This window comes from Schistocerca cancellata, chromosome 7, assembly GCF_023864275.1.
Source record: "Schistocerca cancellata isolate TAMUIC-IGC-003103 chromosome 7, iqSchCanc2.1, whole genome shotgun sequence".
Classification (NCBI taxonomy): domain Eukaryota; kingdom Metazoa; phylum Arthropoda; class Insecta; order Orthoptera; family Acrididae; genus Schistocerca; species Schistocerca cancellata.
This window is the reverse complement of record NC_064632.1, coordinates 455,596,269-455,613,770: the sequence shown is the minus strand read 5'-3', so window position 1 is coordinate 455,613,770 and position 17,502 is coordinate 455,596,269. Positions and strand designations below refer to the sequence as shown.

The 17,502-nt window shown below is 41.3% G+C and overlaps 1 non-coding gene across 1 annotated transcript; it reads left to right on the top strand.

Annotated features, from left to right (window-relative positions):
* The first annotated feature begins 6,541 nt into the window (after nucleotides 1-6,541).
* Nucleotides 6,542-6,616, top strand: Trnas-cga (transfer RNA serine (anticodon CGA)). Its single transcript has one exon. It is a non-coding gene; the product is annotated as a tRNA-Ser (tRNA).
* The last annotated feature ends 10,886 nt before the right edge of the window (nucleotides 6,617-17,502 follow it).

The window sequence follows — 17,502 nt, the reverse complement described above, 5'->3', positions numbered from 1 at the left end:
TCCTTTTCTGGTTTAGCCGTTGTACAGAGGGTATAACGTAGGACTCTCGGAATCTGCCACTTCATGTAGCCATTCTACCGGGAAAGTTCTTGAATGGTACTTTCGTTGCCACGGAGGGTGCTAGAACGCCGATCCTCTAAGCCGGCTGGTGGCAGTTATCCGCATACAAATGTAGGTCAGGGTGCCTCTCCCCCATCAGTCAGTTCATCAGCGCACCCGATGGCAACAGGTTGGTATACCGAAATACTGTGCCCATTGGACACTGACATCTGGCAGTTGGTCCGTGAGTAATTTCGACATGAAGTACGCCGCGAGAATTTGAAGAATCACATCACATGACTGATGTAAGTGAAATATACGTATTGAGCACTCGATTATGTAAAAGAAATTGTCCATATTTTTCGATATAGTGCATTTTTATGTCTCTTCTCATGAAATAACATGATTCGTAAACTGAGAGTAATAATTTTATTGTATCTGGCAAGTGACTATAACTAACAATCCAAATTTAATACAATCATTTCCTTTTTCTTGATAAATGGAACTAGTTCCCTTCATTTATTTACTTCTGCGTATGTGCGCCTTTTTCTTGTTGAGCTGTGAACATGTAAGTGACAGTCTCTTGTTGGCAGTTCGAAACAGATTATATTGCAACCCTAACGGCTGGCCGGTGTAACCGAGCGGTTCTAGGTGCTCCATTCTGGAACAGAGCGACTGCTAAAGCCGCAGGTTCGAATCCTGCCTCGGGCATGGATGTGTATGATGTACTTAGGTTCGTTAGGTTTAAGTAGTTCTAAGTTCTAGGGGACTGATGACCTCAGATGTTAAGTCCCATAGTGCTCACTGACACTTGAACCATTTTTTTGCAACCTAAACGCAAATTGTATTCATTTCAAAACAATTTAATCCTCCTACTTTTCAATGTAATCAATACAGTTTTGTACGTATTTATTTTATACCACATGGGAAAAACATTGGTTCAAATGGCTCTGAGCACTACGGGACTTAACTTCTGAGGTCATCAGTCCCATAGATTAGAATTACATAAACCTAACTAACCCAAGGACATCACACACATATCCATGCCCGACGCAGGATTCGAACCTGTGACATTAGTGGTCGCGCGGTTCCAGACTGAAGGGCCTAGAACCGCTCGGCCACCACGGCCGGCACGACCACGTGGAAAACAATGGTGGAGAACTGTTCGGTCGCATAAGGACCAGACATTTTACACGTTCTTTTGTTATTTATTCTTTTTTTACGAAGCAGAACCGCACTGATATCTATCTGCCAATCGTTTCCAAATTCTCGAACACATATTCACGTAAGAATTTTGTCAGCCGGATCAATCACCTATCCACGAAAAATAGCGTCGTCAATTGCCTCAAGGGCCTGATATTCATACCCCCACAAATTAAGTTTGACTTTGAACAGTTTCATAAATTCTGACTTATAATCATTCACAATCTTGCAACGTCTTCTCCAAAAAGAGACTAACATTTATTCATACTCATTATCTTTCTCGCCGTGGTATTTGAGCTTTCAAAAATATCTTGGTATTCATAATATTTCCAAATCGTGACTCACTGAAAAATAAAACTTTCTTGTAAGGAGAAACACTTTATCAGTGACGAGAATTTATCAATGTGATAGTGAAGAGGTAGAATATGTAAAAGATCCACGAAACTTATCGGATCCTCTGTACCACCTCTACCAAGCCATATGTTGCAGTCATAACGGGCAATGAACGCAGAAAATTTCAGTACCTTTTTGAACTTTACGTAGCAGAGCAAAATGTGAAAATATTTCATTGTGTTAATCTCATCATACGATACCATTACTACGTCGTGCGACTTCTTCTATGGAACCGAGTGAATGCCAAATAGCGTTATTCGCATTTGTCCACACAACAGCCACATTTTTGAATGTTCATCCACTCTGATGATGGTACTGAAAGACAGAATCTGTATCTAAGGCAGCGTCATACTACACAAACAGAACGCAAGCATGCTTCTCTAATAAAAAAAAACGTGAAAATATGAATTAATGTCGTAAAGGAAGTAGTTGAAGAAGCTAAGAAGGCAGTTCTCCTTACAGCGAACTATTTTTTTTTTTAATATACAATGAAGAGCCAAAGGAACTGGTTCATCTGCCTAGTAGCGTGTAGGGCCCCCGCGAGCACGCAGAAGTGCGCAGCACGATGTGGCATGGACTCGTATCATGTCTGAAGTAGTGCTGGAGGGAACTGACACCAAAGATCAAGCAGCGCTGTCCATAAATCTGAAAGAGTACGAGGGGGTGGAGATCTCTTCTGAACAGCACGTTGCAAGGCACCCCAGTATGCTCTATAATGTAAACGTCTGTGCAGTTTGGTTGCCAGCGGAGGTGTTTAAACTCAAAAGAGCCTTCCTGGAGCCGCTGTGTAGCAATTCTGATCGTGTGGGTTGTCGCATTGTACTGCTGGAATTGCCCAAGTCCGTCAGAATGCACAATGGACATGAATGGATGCATGGGGTCAGACAGGATGCTTACGGATGTGTCACCTGTCAGAGTCGTATCTAGACGTATCAGCGATCCCATATCATTGTAACTGCACGCTCCCCACAGCACTGCAGCGCCTCCACCAGCCTGAACAGTCCCATGCTGACATGAAGGCTCTATGGATTCATGAGGTTGCCTCCATACCCACACACGTCCATCCGCTCGATGGAATCTAAAACGAGACTCGTCCGACCAAGCAACATGTTTCCCGTCTTGAACATTCCAATGGCGGTGTTGAAGGGCACAGGCGAGGCGTAAAGCTTTCTGTTGTGCTGTCATCAAGGGTACATGAATGGGCCTTCGGCTCCGAAAGCCCATATTGATGATGATTTGTTGAATGGTTTGCTTCATTGATACTTGCTGATGGCCCAGCATTGAAATCAGCAGCAATCTGCCGAAGTGTTGCACTTCTGTCACATTGAACGCTTCTCTTCAGTCGTCTTTGGTCCCGTTCTTGCAGGACCACGTTCAAACTCACTTGAATCTTGATAACTTGCCGTTGTAGCAGCAGTAACGGATATAACAACTGCGCCACACACTTATTTCCTTGTAAAGGCGTTGCTGGCCGGAGAGTCGTTTTCTTGCTGTTACGTATCTCTGTATTTGAATACTCATGTCTATACAAGTTTTTTGGTGCTTGATTGTATATCGCCGTATTCCATTTTAGCAGAGTAATGCCTGTGAGAACAAATTCGTAATACTACATATTGCCCAGTTACATAAAGCAGAAGGATTTATTCCATTCAAATCAGCAATTTACCTTTCCCTTCCACACTTTTCTCCCACAAAATCTGTTGTATTGATAGGGTACAAAAAATGGTTCAAATGGCTCTGAGCACTATGCGACGTAAAGTCTGAGGTCATCAGTCGACTAGAACTTAGAACTAATTAAACCTAACTAACCTAAGGACATCACACAAATCCATGCCCGAGGCAAGATTCTAACCTGCGACGCAGCGGTCGCTCGGTTCCAGACTGTAGCGCCCAGAACCGCACGGCCACTGCGGCCGGCATTGATACGGTACCATCAGGTCCTCCCGTAGTAAGACCGAGATTCTGTGTGTTGATACCATGGTTTCAAACAACTTCGGAGCGATTATAATTTTTACAACATCAATATAGTTTTATTACGGCTACAATAAAAGTCTTCTGAAAGTACGTTGCTATAAAAAGGAAAAAATTCTGTGCCATGAACTGTGGATTTTTTCCTACGGAGCCTCAATGTACATACTATTCGTAACGTATAAAGTAAAATTATTCATCAAGACACAGTCTCATAAGAGCGGCATAAATTTCGTTATATAATAGGTTTTTCTCAGGCTATAATAATTACTACTACCGTCGCATTGAACAGAGAATTCATTAGATTTGACACCTGCAACCCATTTGACATATCCCTTTCCCAAATATTTCATTTATTTACGCGAAGTGACCTGTTCCTTGTTTTTTTATCTTTTATGGAGTTAGAACACATGCTATAAAAATCATGGCAAATAGTGGCCTGCACAGTAATATCCTTCTGTATATTTCGTCCCACATGTTCGCAGACAGTAAAAAGTAGCTATCCTCGTAATAAAAATTATTACGCAGTCTCTGCCTCTGCAAGAAAATATAAAACCATTATTAAATGCAGGTGTATTTCTCTCACATATCCTGCCTAACAGGTGTTACTTCACTGCACACGCTGGAACTCTGGTACACAGAAAAACGATGCCCATATTTGCGAGTGAAAGTGCCAGGTGGACATTTACTGACGTGAATTTTTTTCTGACGTTATTCGCACCATAGAATTCATATATAAAAAGGAGAGTTCTCATTTCTGCATTACTGCATGAAATTACCAAACGACAGCTAACATTTCCATGACTATTACGAAAGTATTTTCATAGGAGGTGAGTTGGAATTTTGTGTTGGCCGTATTTTTGCTACAATGAACACGAAGCGCAGCATAAATTTACACCCACGTCATCACCAACAACCAAAAAGACCTGAAAACAGTGGCAAAAGTCTCCGTGTCACATAAATGCATTAGAGAGTTTAGAACAGTGTAAGAACGTCATACAAACTCCACTATCCATCACCATTTAAGTACAGCATGCATTTTGTTAAACATAAAAATTTACCTCTGCTTCCAAAAAGTTTTACACAAAGAAAACATTCTATCATTACCAATGACCAATTGACGAAAATAATCTCATTTTCACTAAATCATTTGAAATGTTATAACTATTAAGATTTCGTTATTAGGCAAATTTTTGTTTGCGAGAGACTTAACAAAACACATGGACCTTCAAGGTGACATAAGCTTAAAGTCTGCAGCTAGTGGTTTAGTAGTTTGCATTGCTAACTCTTGATGACGGGGTCCCGGTTTCGATTCCTGAATGGGGTGGCGATTTTCTCCATCCCGGGACTGGGTGTTTGTCTTGTCTTCATTATTTCATCATCATTCGGGCAAATGGGGACACTGTACAGTGAAAAGATTGGAAATTCTTAGAGGTGCTGATAACCACACCGCTGAGCGCCCCCCAAACCAAAAATCATCACCATCATCTAAAGTTAAAACTAATTGTTTCCTTCAAACATCTGTAAAATGTTACATGGCAACAGAAGACCTCTGCTCTATCGACGATCAAATTACAAAAGTCCAGGATGAGAAATAGGAATGACAGGAACTCATATTTCAGAATTTACGCGATAATAACTGCTTCCGTTTCTCAGTAATAGAGCACAACTTACAAACTGAAAATTTGCGTGTTTACACTATAGAACTAAATGTAATTAATTTGTTGCATAAAATGAATTACATGATGAAATAGTACGATGGCAATCCCAAGAATAATTTCTACAATGGTTTACATGAGTTTACAGCTCGAACATTTAGCTATTTTTCGACATAATCAACATTTCTGTCGATGCACTTTCGTAGACGCTGTGGCAGTTTTTGTATGCCCATGTCATACCAGTTCGCCGCCATGCTGTTCAAAAAGTTATGAACTGGCGTCATTGTCGCATCGTCTCAGGTGTAAAGTGTCTTCGGCTGCAAGGCGGTGAACAAACGCGCGGGAAGCATCAACTCTTTGCCGCTTGTGCCCCTCAGTCAGCATGCGTGGCACCCATCGTGCGCACACCTTCCGGTAGTTCAATGTTTCCGTTCAAATTCTGTGAGCGGTGCTTCGGGAAACCTCAGGAACCAACGTGCAGAGATCATCCAGGGTGATCCACCGACTTTCACGCAAGCTTTCCTCGACCTTCAACACCGTCTCCTCAGAAATTGACGGTCTCCCGCTCTATTGTTTGTCTTTAATTTCGGTCCGACTGGCTGCAATCTCTCTACACCACTTACGAACATTTTTGACGTCCATGCACGATTGACCATACACTTCCGTCAATTGGCGATGGATTACAATCGGAGGAGTGAGCTTTGAGTTCAAAAACCGAATAACAGCGCCCAATTCGCACGTGGAGGTAACATCCAACAGCGGCTCCATTAACAACGGCTGCCAAACCAAGACTGAGCGCCTCAGCGAGGCGTGCGCATGTTTACACACAGCGAGTGAAGCACTCTTCGTAACAGCGTGACCAACTGCCACACAAACAGAGTTGTGTACTTATACAAAAAAGTTGGAGACCATACTTTTGGGATTACCCTGGTAAAACAAGATGTACTTGAAACTTCCTGGCAGATTAAAACTGTGTGCCCGACCGAGACTCGAACTCGGGACCTTTGCCTTTGCCGGCCGAAGTGGCCGAGCGGTTAAAGGCGCTACAGTCTGGAACCGCACGACCGCTACGGTCGCAGGTTCGAATCCTGCCTCGGGCATGGATGTGTGTGATGTCCTTAGGTTAGTTAGGTTTAAGTAGTTCTAAGTTCTAGGGGACTTATGACCACAGCAGTTGAGTCCCATAGTGCTCAGAGCCATTTGAACCATTTGAACCTTTGCCTTTCGCGGGCAAGTGCTCTACTGGCAAAAGTAAAGCTGTGAGTACCGGGCGTGAGTCGTGCTTCGATAGCTCAGTTGGTAGAGCACTTGCCCGCGAAAGGCAAGGGTCCCGAGTTCGAGTCTCGGTCGGGCACACAGTTTTAATCTGCCAGGAAGTTTCAAATCAGCGCACACTCCGCTGCAGAGTGAAAATCTCATTCAAGATGTAATTAATCCACTGCCGGCCGGGGTGGCCGAGCGGTTCTACGCGCTACAGCCTGGAACCGCGTGACCGCTACGGTCGCTGGTTCGAATTCTGCCTCGGGCATGGACGTGTGCGATGTCCCTAGGCTAGTTAGGTTTAAGTAGTTCTAGGGGACTGATTACGTTAGAAGTTAAGTTCCACAGTGCTTAGAGACATTTGAACCATTTGATTTTTTATAAACTACTCCACAAGCACAAAAAAAAACAAAATGCTGTCTCTCAACATTGATATGAACATATTGAGGAGACAGTAAGTTGGGAACAAGGAAAAAGTTAAATGACGTATTTCATGTATTGTGTTAAAAGTATCCGGTCCCCCTACGTATGTGGAATTTACTATTATATGTCACGACACGACAGCCTGCCTATGGACAAGGAGGTGTGAAGTAGGTATTTCCGGCCGGTGTGGCCGAGCGGTTCTAGGCGCTTCAGTCTGGAACCGTGCTACCGCTACGGTCGCAGGTTCGAATCTTGCCTCGCGCATGGATGTATGTGATGTCCTTAGGTTAGTTAGGTTTAAGTAGTTCTAAGTTCTAGAGGACTGATGACCTCAGCTGTTAAGTCCCATAGTGCTTAGATGGTGGTGGTTAGTGTTTAACGTCCCGTCGACAACGAGGTCATTAGAGACGGAGCGCAAGCTCGGGTTAGGGAAGGATTGGGAAGGAAATCGGCCGTGCCCTTTCAAAGGAACCATCCCGGCATTTGCCTGAAACGAGTTAGGGAAATCACAGAAAACCTAAATCAGGATGGCCGGAGACGGGATTGAACCGTCGTCCTCCCGAATGCGAGTCCAGTGTGCATAGTGCTTAGAGCCATTTTTTGAAGTACGTATTGCGCTTTCAGTAGTGAAGCCTTAACAGTAGAATGTTTGGGTCAGGAGAGCTTAGTGAATTCGAACATGGAAATATTCATTGGATGTCACCTGAGTAACACATCCATTTGTGTCATTACAACCGTTCTTAAATCTGCCCAAGTCAACTGTTGTCTATTTAACTGTGAAGGCTTGATGGAAAAGACATAGGGTAACCTAACCAGACAGACTTCATCATACAGGGACCGTCGAGCATTGCGTACGGTTGTTGTAAGAAATCGGGTGAAATTAGGGGAAGAAATCAACAGTGAGATCCAAGTTGCCAACAGCGGTCCATCCAGCTAGCGCAATGACTGGGCGTAACGAGTTAAAACGAACGATGTACAATGTTGCAATGTCCGTGCCTCAAATTTCTGTAAGTACAGAGTCACAATTGAGGTGGTGTAAAGAGAGACACCACTGGACTGGTGAAGTGGAGTGATGAATCATGATATGTCACACGGCAATCCACCGAAAGGTTTTGGGTTTGGCTAATACCTGGAGAATGTTACCTGCAGCTACGTATAGCGTCATCGGCGAAGTAAAGAGGAGGTCCTGTTACGATAATAATGTACTTTTGTTGGTTTGGACGTGAGCCCCTTCTTGCGCTTAGGACAAATACATACCTAAGCATTTGAAGCCATTTTACAGCACTGTGTACTGTGTGTAGTAGGGGACCAGGGTTACAAGATAACCTGTCATAAACCATCCTCTGTGACGTTGTGGTTTATGGAAAATAACATTCCTGTATTCTAGTGGCTTGCGCAGAGTTGTGACATTAACCCAATGGAACACATTTGGGATGAGTTAAAAACTCGACTTCGGTTCTGAACCCAGTGTAAAATATCACTACCTTGTCTGGTATTGACTCTTCAAGAAAAAGGGGCTGCCATTCCCGATGCAGACTTCTCCTTGACAATGTTGCTAGTAGAGTTCAAGTCCTTATTAAGGCCAAAGGTGAACGCCCCCTATATTAATGTCAACTATTAAGTGTCGGGACACATTTAACGAGGTAGTGTACGTTCATATGCGTTTGTTCAACCAGATGACAAACTGGTGTTTTAATATCGTAAAATGATAGCACTTAACGATTTAATGAGGTGTATCACATGATAAGTTGAATATGTAGATAATAATGTAAAGCGAACACAGCTCTGTGTGGGTTTTTCAAGTTCTCAAGTGGCAGTTACACTCATAAAACAAAACTTAAAACTCTAATACTTTGTTTCATTCTCAAATAAGTTTTTATTTCCGACTTCAAGTGTTCTTCGTTGTGTTTGAAGAAGAAACACGTTACCCTTCTGTACCACTTGGAAAATCATTTGTCACGTGCCCACGTGACTGAAATTTCTATACCTATCAGGTGTTCTTTCACTTCTATGTCTCTAAATATGCAACATGTTTCACGTGTTGCTTTTCAATTTTAGATATGAAGATAATGTAAATGACGTATGGGAGATTCAGTTTTACTTGAGAGCATTGTTTGTGTTAGTGTGAGTGTGTGTGTGTGTGTGTGTGTGTGTGTGAGAGAGAGAGAGAGAGAGTATTTTGTGTGTTTGTGTCGGTGTGTGCCTATGTGTGTGTACGTGCCTCAAGACTGGATGACGTATATACTATGATTAGTTCTGCTCCTGCTTATTGAAGTAACACTTATTTAAAATACACTTACTTTTTTGGAGCCTACTGCTTCCAGCCAGTGTGTGGTGTACTCTGATTGTGCCAAAGAAAAATTAAAGAATAACTAATAGCATCAGTATTAATGGAATATATATATATATATTTTATATTCTCGACGAAGTTCCTCCAGTTTCTTATTTCTGCCATTAATTCTTGATTCTTATTGGACTATTAAGTAATTTCAGGAAATTCTCTGGTGATTACTGCTGTTCAGTAGTCAAGATTCTTCTTGTGGATGATGCTCCACACTGATTGGATTTTGGCGTGTATCTAATCAGTAATTTTTTTTATGTACATTGCACACTGGGAGAATTTTCAAAGCCTCAGACTGTGTCCTCTTCCTCTTATTTATTGTAGCATATGGGTAGATAATGAATCTTTCTGCTATAAAACAGTACAGAACTCAAAACAAAATGGTAATAGTTAACGAAATATTTACTATAATGTTCATAAACTTTGTACACCACTTAGAAAACTTAAAACATTACTTAAAACATGCCTGTTCAACAACAAAATTGAAACGAAGGAAAACAACAGTCAAATATTTTCTTAAATAAATTTCCTAAGTTGAGAAATAAGTAATTTACTCACATTACAGTGATGTTCAATATCATGTACAGCAAATGACAACCAACATATTTCAGATGTAAAGAGGCAACTGTATGAAATTCCACCAGACAAATATCCTCTAGTACTCATTGAAATCCTAAGACACTAAATTAAACAACGAACTTTACTTTCTCAATCGGCATCTCAATTACTATTCATAATTTTGAGCAGCATTCAGATGTTTGGTGAGTGTTTCTGCAACCTATTTTATTCCTTACATTTAGACGCACCACTCTGCAAAAAGTTTGACCTTCTTTTCCAAATTATTTTATTTTTAATTTTTGTACAGAAAGCATGGAATTAAACATTTAAATGTCCATCGGCTTCTACCAATATTAATATGTATAAACCAAAATAAAACAGAGGTACGTCAGCTTAGGCTGTGATTTAATATTTTTTGACACTTTGTTTACATAGTTAACGGCAGCAGTTTATGAAATACTGAAATCTTCCCTCAAATCAGTAAATTATTTTGTCTTATATACCCTTATCATTTTCAACCAAATACATTACTAGACCACCTACCTGTCAACCTGATAATGCAAGCCGGCCGGTGTGGCCGTGCGGTTAAAGGCGCTTCAGTCTGGAACCGCGTGACCGCTACGGTCGCAGGTTCGAATCCTGCCTCGGGCATGGATGTGTGTGACGTCCTTAGGTTAGTTAGGTTTAAGTAGTTCTAAGTTCTAGGGGACTGATGACCACAGATGTTAAGTTCCATAGTGCTCAGAGCCATTTGATAACGCATTCGTCCATTTCCCTCTCCTCATTTGGCTATGACAATTTGGACAAAAATGCATTGTGTACTTTCCTGGGAGGCATGTTTTAGATCCTCCAATACGTTCTCCAAAAACTGTAGTTAAGTTTGTATATAACGAGTGAAGATAACTTTAATTCATATGTGAGAAGCACTTTATAAATTAGTAAAAGAAATACTTAAAATAGATGAAACTGACATCTGACCTAGGTTGCTTTTCGGAATGAAAGGACATAACAGAATCAGCTCTGTTCAGCGCCATATTGGCGCCAAGTCGAGAGATTATTCGTGCAGCAGTGGACAGAACAGACAGAAAATATTATGCTGAGAAGAACTATACAAAACTGCGACGATATAATGTAGTTTTTTCAAGGTGAATATAATCAGTATTCCAGAATATGTGAAATGAAAGTACGTAAAAATCGAAAGGTCTGTAAATTGGATTGCGGTATGACAAGGAAAGAGTGCCAGATTATATTTGTGTAGGATAAATTGCCGCTGTGGATAATGATAAGGACGGCTGGTATCACAAAGCGGGACACCGATGAGTATGATTTAAATATGTGAGAAATGATGGAAAAAGACGATTTTTACCTCTATATGAGACTTAGTCATTTAGGTCTATAAAGTGTACAATGTTCTGACAGACTAACGGAGAAGTTGGTTTCTCAAGAACATGTAAGAAAATTTGATTAAATTTGTTGTCGGATGTAGGACTAACATTCAAAATTGTTCTGAATTCCCTTCTACTTGCTTAACGTCAGCTAGCTAATCGAACATTTTTTATTATGATGTTTTTAGTTTTCTTCTTCACTCTTTTGCCATAACGGAGTTAAATAACCACTTTAAGGTATAGAAAACTAACCATTCTCTTGACTGGATTATGTTCACAGGATACTCAGTTTCAGCAAAAATAACACATTATTTAATGTGTGAATTTTTATGCTCATATTTTCAGTCTATACGACTAAGTTTAAGATCTGTTATATAGGCACTATGTTCGCAGATGCTTATCGTTATACTTAATTTTTGAAATTTCTGCACTCAAGCAGTGCATTCAGTGATTGATGCCTGACGACAGTATTGTGCAGTTTTTAGTAACTCTTAGTCAATGGCAACCTAAAACTGGGAAAGACAGCATTTTTCTGTTAAATTCACAACTTTCCTGTAAAATACAGTTAAACGAAGTAAAATGAATTTTTTTATCAAATCTGATGTTTTCCTGAGAAGTAATCCGCCATTATCTTGTTTCTTTGCATAGATATTACACGTTTAGATTTCATAATATTGAGAGAGTCGTCTGAGCTGTTGGCTCAAATCCTTCAATCACTATTCTGTGATTTGGTTTTCAGCTAGACGAATTGTAAGGAAATCATAACTAAACGACTTGCTGTAGAGGTATCGGTAACAGCTTTCGTTTTATTCCTAGTAGACCTAAAATAGTTTCAACTATTAGTATTACAGATCTCAAAGCGAGTAGTATAAAGATTTGAGTCTCTGAAATCCACAACTTTGAATCTGTCTGTCTAATTAACATGAGTTATTCATCACTGACGTCAATTCGTTCACCCAAAATCTATCATCATCAGTCACATATATGCATTACAGGTGGATAATAAGTATCGTTAAGAGAACAAGTAATGACAGCAAATAATAATTTCTTTCACTTTCATGAGCAGTGTACCTCCAACTCACACGAAAGTTACTAAATTCCAGTACTACTACCGAAAATTCAGTCATCCTAAGGATCGAAAATAATATAAGGAAATACTGAAGTACTAAAGTTATCGACCATTTGACGTCCAGTCTTGCATAAGGATCCTCTCCAGATGTTTCCATTCATTAATATTTTCACCGCATCGTCTCATGCTAGTCCAACTCTCATTCTCCCAACAAATGTTGGGTTCAGCTTGTTCATGTCTTTTGGCAATCTGCACAAAATTATATAGCCATTCAGTTTCTGTCTGTGTTGATTATTCCTTGTATTGTCCATCGAGTTAGTGTGGTCATATGTGCTGTATACTAACTTATCATATGTTTGTACAACTTCGTTGTTAATTAACACTCTTTTCTACACAATTTTGATTGGTCTTATTTTCGTCTAGCGTCAGTTGCTTCTTTCTGACTGGTTTCAAACCTATTCTTTTACTTTCTTTCACATCGTTTTTGTCTTGTGTCTACCCTAGTTCAAATATCTTAACTACACATTTTTCTTCATGCTTTCCAATAAAATCTGAAAAGTATATTTTTTGATGACTTTTGGAACAGCCTCCGTTAAGTGCGGCCTGTTTTCAGCAGGGAACCGTCAGTCCCTGCTAATAAATGATCTGACAGAAGCAACTACAAAACGTCTTCCTCCATTACTGACATCTCAAAACATGAAGAATCCTACGACTTCACGGAGCGAATGAGAGTAGCAAAAATTTGCTAAATTCCTTATCTGCTTACACCTTCGCTGATGCAGTATCTGGAAACCTACCTTGAACAAGAAAGGTATGTATTCCTCACACACCAGCGTTCCTCTGTGGACATCTATTCATCCCCACGACGTTTTGGAGGTAATGCCAGTTTCCTGCATACCTTCTACATTTAGAAACGTCTTTCCCGTGAACTCCAGCGATTAAACCAGTCGCTGTGGGCAAAATTGAAGTCCAGCCTTCTGTAATCGATACTGATAGAAACAAGGAAGGGAATAATACTTCCTGGAAGTTTTGCCGCTATTATTAAGTTAGTAATTGGCAATAAAAGGGGATAAACTTCCTTAATGTTAGATCCTGAGATAAAGAGAGAGACCGACACAACACGGATATCGATACATGTGATCTACATGTGCAGGTAAACAAATGACTACTTTTTCAGAAAAATTGGATGATTTGTTCAAGAGAAAGTGACACACAAATTGAGTGGGGCAGTAACGCGTCGTGCACCTCTGGCCATTACGTAACAACCGGCCGCGGTTCTAGGCGCCACAGTCCGGAACCACGCGACCGCTACGGTAGCAGGTTCGAATTCTGCCTCGGGCATGGATGTGTGTGATGTCCTTAGGTTAGTTAGGTTTAAGTAGTTCTAAGTTCTAGGGGTCTGATGACCTTAGAAGTTAAGTCTCATAGTGCTCAGAGCCCTTTGAACCAACCTTATGTAACCAGTTATTCGTGTTTAAAAGAGTTCTTGAATGTGCCAAATCACGTAGAAGTGACGCGATAGATCGTCTTGAGGTGATTGGTGGACCAAACGATCTGAGTTGGAGAGAGACATGACGACCTCGCTGGTCAAGGTAGGGGATGGCAAGAACAAACACAAGCAGTAGAAACGCATGCCTCGTGCCAGCGGTAAGATGAAATGCAAACACAGGATGGTTTGCCATGAAGGGCGAAAAAATTTTAAAATATCGTCGACGTACCGCTTTGTTGAAAGGGTGCCGAGGATGTCAAGCAAAGCGGTCCTACTATGGAATGAAATGGCACCCGAGACTATCATTTCTGGTTGTCGGATCGCAAAGCGGGCGAAAATCAGACTGGTAACACACCGCTCTCCAGGGCGTCTCCAGACGCGTCTTCCATGGAATAGGGCTCACTTAGAAGCGGGCATCGCCACCGAGAACAACTACAGTCAATGAATTTCCAGGCCAAAGACGTGCATCGAGAATCCACAGTAAGAACTTTGCAGCACAGCGATAAGTCTACGAAATTGTAAGCCCTGTTTTGCTGTCTTTCAAGGCATGAAATTGTGGTTCTACATTTGAGGAAGTTAATGCACGCACGCACACAGCGAGAGTTTTTACTGCTTGTCTTATCGCTTGCCAAGACCTACCTTGGGTATCGAGATCTTCGGGGCTCTCCCCAACGGAGAACGTGTGTAACGTTATGGACAGGACCATGCAACCATCTGGGGATTATGACGATATAACGTTCCAGTAGGACAGTATTTGGCACGATTTCCATCTGGAGCACATCCAAAAACTCTACCGATCAATTACAAGCCGAATAACAGCTGGCAGCAGGGACAGAGGTAGACTTACACACTTTTGAGATGGTCCATTTGTGAATCTCTTTCTCTTGAGCAAATAATCCAATTTTCCTGAAACTGTAGTCATTCGTTTGTCTATACATGTGGATCACATCTACCGACTTTCGCCCCATTCGGGTAATTCCTTCGTGTGATGTCTATATTTTTTTGGTATAGAGTGCAATATTAATATACTTGGAAATGATATCGATATCGCTAGTAATTGATGTAGCTGGCATAAATTAAAGTGTGCATGCCCTGGACAAGAGGTGGTGAAATACTAAAGACATCTTTTTCACAACTGACACTACTGCTAGAGAATTCGACTGGCCATTCGCCATAACATTTTTACAATGTTTCAGTAAGAGGAAGCGTATATACGATCCCATACGCGTTCAGCTGGTGACAGACTGAGCTTAAAAGCAGATGTGTTTCATAGCCCTCAGTGGTACTCTATGCGGATGGTAAGAAGTGGTTCATGAAAGACCTGTCACTCGTCTGATGGACCTTTACGTATGTGCAATCGGTGCAATTTTTCTTAAGTCTATAATCGTTTACAAATAACTATTTAAAAAAATAGTGAATGACACAGTCACTGAACTACAAAAAAAAGCCTTCTATTGCTACTAATTAAAAGACTGTCGTAAGTTGCGCAATGATCTTTGTTAACTCCATAACGATGTGTATCGCCTGGAAAGGCCTCATCAGGTCATCCCGTGGAAACAATGACAGGCATAGCAGCGCAGAATCGGACCTCGTCCGCACACTGTTAACACAGCCATACACTATTACGGCCCCAGAGGCCCGTCCGTATTCACGTATTGCAATTACATGTATACGCTGTCTGGGTTCGTTATAGTGTACGGTTGTGTTTACAGTTTTTGCTGAAAGTCCTATTCTGGGTTGCTAAGCCTTTCGTCGCCTCCATGAGATAACATGATAATGCTGTCTGGGCGAAACGCTCGTCCTTGAGTTAATAAAGAACGCTGTGCAACCTACGACAGTCTTTTAAATATTAGCAATAGAAGGTTGTTTTTGTAGTTCAGTGACTGTGTCATTCACCATTTTGAACGCCTTCAAGTCTGCAAATTGAAAATGGCAAATTAACTTTGAATTTTCCTATCTGTTACTGTGAAAGAGGATATGATGTTACTAAAAGAAAACAGGTGTTTGTTGTCAAAAGGATAAATGATGTTAGTTAAAGGGGTCTAACTCTATCCTGCGATTTCTAATTCCTGGCGCGGGGGGGGGGGGGGCGGAGAGGGGGGAAGCACATTTTACCCTGCTAACATAATATGTCCTTGTCAAGTGTAACATTTGTTAACGAGTTTGATTTGTTTCAGAGACCCATGGCCTGTATTGAGGCACAGGGTTGTGCAGGTGCAGGGTACATCAGACGCGTTCATTTTCAACATGGACTGAGTATTCGTCGCACTCCTCTCCACGGTACTATTTCAGGGCTGGCAGCTAGGTGTCGTGCAGCATTGGGCGAGCCTCCCCACGTTTCATTCGAAACGATCGGTGAGATAGGTGCCGCTATTCCCACCCTTCAGCTTTGGATCTTTGGATGAATTATTTCAAAACGTTAAATTCTTAGAGGATAACCAACCTATCATTAAGCAAGTATGTATGGTTCTTGCTGATCTAGTCCACATTGAACTCATTGATCTGCAGAGGGGCGCTGTAAAACAGCAAAGCCTGAGGATTAACGAAATTTAGATTAGGTCGGGCGCTGTAGGTCTGAGAGTGTGGGAAGGGCCGAAGTGGGAAAGAGGATCTTTCAGTTGATCAGTTCCAAGTTAGAAAGGCCAAGCTGTTGGCGGATTCATGTCGGATTCTTCTGCTAAATTACAGAACCCTATTTTGTGTTCGTTAAATGGTGTTAGAGAGTTATCAATTGACAAATTGAACCAAATTCGTTTAGTGTAATGGTTGATCGTACTGTTTTAATTACATGCGAATACCTTGCAGATCCTGCATTTAGTCATTGTTTCTCTTCTTTATTCTTAGTCTACTGGTTTGTTAAGCTAGTTGCTGTTTGTGTACTCCGAGAGCTGCGAAATTTGGGATAGCTTAGGACGTTACCAGCACGTATTAAGAACAAACTTAAGCGCTTGTATTATTGGCAAGCACAGTCGTCTCATGAAACCATTTTTCAGTACGTTGAGTGTGTCCGTACTGTCGTCTCGGCTTTGAGTCACCGAACAGGATTTTCTTTCTAACTTCTTAGAGGGCATGAGGTCTGAGAACCGTCATAGCTCGTCTTTGATTGGAAACCGGCCACCTCCGCTCAACTCAGTGATTTGGTAACCTCTATGGAAGCCTTAACATTTACTGATGAGCAGCATAAACGAAGTGAAGCTAAGCCACCTGTTCCTTCTTATTATAGTGACTACTATGGCGGGTCATTTGCTAAATTGTCATATAGTAAATCTTGCTCACAGTGTAATTCCCGGGATCACTTAGTGCGGAAGTGCCTGATTGACAGTAGGCCTATGTCTAACTGTTGACGCCATTGTAATCGAGTAATCGCTCGAATTAATAGGCACGCTGGGTTTTCTGCACTTATTCATGCTTCTAATGAACCGCTTCTTCCTTACATCTGTGCCCAAATTAATAGAGAACCACTTTACGGTCTGCTCGATTCGGGAAGTTCTGTTTTTGTACATGGTTATGACTGTTACCTCGAGTTTCCACGTTACAGTAAGTTGGCTTCACTTAGACCTATACCATAGGTGACGTGCGAGTGAGCCTGTCCATTCGTAGTTTTTCGATGCCGGGTAAATTGTTAGTTGTCAAGAAATTATCTGTAACTTTATTGATCGGATGTGATTTTATCCAGCCTACTGGATTAGTCTTCGACTTTGCCAATAATACCTTCT